Consider the following 5,000-nt stretch of genomic DNA (forward strand, 5'->3'; position numbering starts at 1 on the left):
AATTGGCCCGAAAACAGTCCAGCGGCAAGCGGAAGCGGCTAACGTTGGGCAAAACTGACCCGAAAACAGTTCAGCGGGGCAAATTTTTGAAATTTTTTTTGAAATTTTTTTGAATTTTTGAAATTTTTGAAGTTTTTGGACTTTTTTTCAATTTTTTGAATTTTTTTGAATTTTTTTGAATTTTTTGAATTTTTTTTGAATTTTTGAATTTTTTTTTTTTTTTGAATTTATTTGATTTTATAAATTTTTTGTGATTTTTTGAGTTTTTTTTGAATATTTTACATGGGTGATTTTGACTTGGGGGATTTTCAGGGGGTGGTAACCCTGGGCGTGGCTAGAGCCTCAAAATGCATATTCCCCTATAGGGGGGCAAGGTTTTCAAAAATGGGTGCCCCCTCATGTACACGCGCGTGGGTGTACATGGCCCCGTCGGTGCCAGCGTGGGTGGAAAATGGCCCGAAAACAGCCCAGCGGCAAGCGGAAGCGGCTAACGTTGGGCAAAAGTGACCCGAAAACAGTTCAGCGGGGGAAAACTAAGCGGATGCGGCCACGCGTTGGGGAAAACTAAGCGGATACGGCCAAGAGTCGGTGGAAATTGGCCCAAAAACAGTCCAGCGGCAAGCGGAAGCGGCTAACGTTGGGCAAAAGTGACCCGAAAACAGTTCAGCGGGGGAAAACTAAGCGGATGCGGCCACGCGTTGGGGAAAACTAAGCGGATACGGCCAAGGGTCGGTGGAAATTGGCCCGAAAACAGTCCAGCGGCAAGCGGAAGCGGCTAACGTTGGGCAAAACTGACCCGAAAACATTTCAGCGGGGGAAAACTAAGCGGATGCGGCCACGCGTTGGGGAAAACTAAGCGGATACGGCCAAGAGTCGGTGGAAATTGGCCCGAAAACAGTCCAGCGGCAAGCGGAAGCGGCTAACGTTGGGCAAAAGTGACCCGAAAACAGTTCAGCGGGGGAAAACTAAGCGGATGCGGCCACGCGTTGGCGAAAACTAAGCGGATACGGCCAAGTGTTGGGGAAAAATGGCCCGAAAACAGCCCAGCGGCAAGCGGAAGCGGCTAACGTTGGGCAAAAGTGACCCGAAAACAGTTCAGCGGGGGAAAACTAAGCGGATGCGGCCACGCGTTGGGGAAAACTAAGCGGATACGGCCAAGAGTCGGTGGAAATTGGCCCGAAAACAGTCCAGCGGCAAGCGGAAGCGGCTAACGTTGGGCAAAACTGACCCGAAAACAGTTCAGCGGGGCAAATTTTTGAAATTTTTTTTGAAATTTTTTTGAATTTTTGAAATTTTTGAAGTTTTTGGACTTTTTTTCAATTTTTTGAATTTTTTTGAATTTTTTTGAATTTTTTGAATTTTTTTTGAATTTTTGAATTTTTTTTTTTTTTTGAATTTATTTGATTTTATAAATTTTTTGTGATTTTTTGAGTTTTTTTTGAATATTTTACATGGGTGATTTTGACTTGGGGGATTTTCAGGGGGTGGTAACCCTGGGCGTGGCTAGAGCCTCAAAATGCATATTCCCCTATAGGGGGGCAAGGTTTTCAAAAATGGGTGCCCCCTCATGTACACGCGCGTGGGTGTACATGGCCCCGTCGGTGCCAGCGTGGGTGGAAAATGGCCCGAAAACAGCCCAGCGGCAAGCGGAAGCGGCTAACGTTGGGCAAAAGTGACCCGAAAACAGTTCAGCGGGGGAAAACTAAGCGGATGCGGCCACGCGTTGGGGAAAACTAAGCGGATACGGCCAAGAGTCGGTGGAAATTGGCCCAAAAACAGTCCAGCGGCAAGCGGAAGCGGCTAACGTTGGGCAAAAGTGACCCGAAAACAGTTCAGCGGGGGAAAACTAAGCGGATGCGGCCACGCGTTGGGGAAAACTAAGCGGATACGGCCAAGGGTCGGTGGAAATTGGCCCGAAAACAGTCCAGCGGCAAGCGGAAGCGGCTAACGTTGGGCAAAACTGACCCGAAAACATTTCAGCGGGGGAAAACTAAGCGGATGCGGCCACGCGTTGGGGAAAACTAAGCGGATACGGCCAAGTGTTGGGGAAAAATGGCCCGAAAACAGCCCAGCGGCAAGCGGAAGCGGCTAACGTTGGGCAAAAGTGACCCGAAAACAGTTCAGCGGGGGAAAACTAAGCGGATGCGGCCACGCGTTGGGGAAAACTAAGCGGATGCGGCCAAGTGTCGGTGGAAATTGGCCCGAAAACAGCCCAGCGGCAAGCGGAAGCGGCTAACGTTGGGCAAAAGTGACCCGAAAACAGTTCAGCGGGGGAAAACTAAGCGGATGCGGCCACGCGTTGGGGAAAACTAAGCGGATACGGCCAAGAGTCGGTGGAAATTGGCCCGAAAACAGTCCAGCGGCAAGCGGAAGCGGCTAACGTTGGGCAAAACTGACCCGAAAACAGTTCAGCGGGGCAAATTTTTGAAATTTTTTTTGAAATTTTTTTGAATTTTTGAAATTTTTGAAGTTTTTTTGGGTTTTTGTACTTTTTTTGAATTTTTGAATTTTTTGAATTTTTTTGAATTTTTTTGAATTTTTTGAATTTTTTTTGAATTTTTGAATTTTTTTTTTTTTTTGAATTTATTTGATTTTATAAATTTTTTGTGATTTTTTGAGATTTTTTTGAATATTTTACATGGGTGATTTTGACTTGGGGGATTTTCAGGGGGTGGTAACCCTGGGCGTGGCTAGAGCCTCAAAATGCATATTCCCCTATAGGGGGGCAAGGTTTTCAAAAATGGGTGCCCCCTCATGTACACGCGCGTGGGTGTACATGGCCCCGTCGGTGCCAGCGTGGGTGGAAAATGGCCCGAAAACAGCCCAGCGGCAAGCGGAAGCGGCTAACGTTGGGCAAAACTGACCCGAAAGCAGTATAGCTTGGAAAATTAAGCGGATGCAGCCAATTGTTGGCGAAAACTAAGCGGATACGGCCAAGTGTCGGTGAAAAATGGCCCGAAAACAGTGCAGCGGCAAGCGGAAACGGCTAACGTTGGGCAAAAGTGACCCGAAAACAGTTCAGCTGGGGGAAATTAAGCGGAAGCAGCCAAGCGTTGGGGAAAACCAAGCGGATACGGCCAAGAGTCGGTGGAAAATGGCCCGAAAACAGTCCAGCGGCAAGCGGAAACGGCTAACGTTGGGACAAAGTGACCCGAAAACAGTTCAGCTGGGGAAAATTAAGCGGATGCAGCCAAGCGTTGGGGAAAACTAAGCGGATCCGGCCCAGAGTCGGTGGAAATTGGCCCGAAAACAGTCCAGCGGCAAGCGGAAGCGGCTAACGTTGGGCAAAACTGACCCGAAAACAGTTCAGCGGGGGAAAACTAAGCGGATGCGGCCACGCGTTGGGGAAAACTAAGCGGATACGGCCAAGTGTTGGGGAAAAATGGCCCGAAAACAGCCCAGCGGCAAGCGGAAGCGGCTAACGTTGGGGAAAAGTGACCCGAAAACAGTTAAGCGGGGGAAAACTAAGCGGAAGGGGCCACGCGTTGGGGAAAACTAAGCGGATGCGGCCAAGTGTCGGTGGAAATTGGCCCGAAAACAGCCCAGCGGCAAGCGGAAGCGGCTAACGTTGGGCAAAAGTGACCCGAAAACAGTTCAGCGGGGGAAAACTAAGCGGATGCGGCCACGCGTTGGGGAAAACTAAGCGGATACGGCCAAGGGTCGGTGGAAATTGGCCCGAAAACAGTCCAGCGGCAAGCGGAAGCGGCTAACGTTGGGCAAAACTGACCCGAAAACAGTTCAGCGGGGGAAAACTAAGCGGATGCGGCCACGCGTTGGGGAAAACTAAGCGGATACGGCCAAGAGTCGGTGGAAATTGGCCCGAAAACAGTCCAGCGGCAAGCGGAAGCGGCTAACGTTGGGCAAAAGTGACCCGAAAACAGTTCAGCGGGGGAAAACTAAGCGGATGCGGCCACGCGTTGGGGAAAACTAAGCGGATACGGCCAAGAGTCGGTGGAAATTGGCCCGAAAACAGTCCAGCGGCAAGCGGAAGCGGCTAACGTTGGGCAAAACTGACCCGAAAACAGTTCAGCGGGGGAAAACTAAGCGGATGCGGCCACGCGTTGGGAAAACTAAGCGGATACGGCCAAGTGTTGGGGAAAAATGGCCCGAAAACAGCCCAGCGGCAAGCGGAAGCGGCTAACGTTGGGCAAAAGTGACCCGAAAACAGTTCAGCGGGGGAAAACTAAGCGGATGCGGCCACGCGTTGGGGAAAACTAAGCGGATACGGCCAAGGGTCGGTGAAAAAGGGCCCAAAAACAGTCCAGCGGCAAGCGGAAGCCGCTAACGTTGGGCAAAAGTGACCCGAAAACAGTCCAGCGGGGGAAAACTAAGCGGATGCGGCCAAGCGTTGGGGAAAACTAAGCGGATACGGCCAAGCGTCGGTGAAAAAGGCCCGAAAACAGTCCAGCGGCAAGCCGAAGCGGCTAACGTTGGGCAAAAATGGCCAAAAGCGGTGGAGCAGGGCGGTCTGAATCTATGCATCCACATAAAATGGGGGGTAAACCTGGGGGATTTCCAGGGGGTGGTAACCCTGGGCGTGGCTGGAGACCCAAAATGCATATTCCCCTATAGGGGGGAAGGATTTTTGGAAGAGGCAGCCCCTCATGTACATGCCAAGCGGGGTGTACATGGCCCCTGTGGGTGCCTCCGTCGGTGTAAAATGGCCCGAAAAACAAGATTATGTTACCCGAAAACACGATTATGTTACCGAAAAAACACGGTTGAGCGGGGGCAGTAAGCACGGTTGAGCGGGGGCAAAAAACACGGTTGAGCGGGGGCAAAAAACACGGTGCAGCGGGGACAAAAGACACGATTTTGTTACCGAAAAACACGGCCCGTCAGGGGCAACGAACACGAATATGTTACCGAAAAACACGGACCACGCGGGTTGAAATCCCCAGCCGTAGAGCCGGCGAAACACGGTGGGGCAGGGCGTCTAAGCGTGGAGGCGCCCGTAAGACCGATGCGGGTTGAAATCCCCAGCCGTAAAGCCGGCGAAA

Source organism: Carex rostrata, chromosome 3 (genome assembly GCF_964058835.1).
Source record: "Carex rostrata chromosome 3, lpCarRost1.2, whole genome shotgun sequence".
NCBI classification, from domain to species: Eukaryota; Viridiplantae; Streptophyta; class Magnoliopsida; order Poales; family Cyperaceae; genus Carex; species Carex rostrata.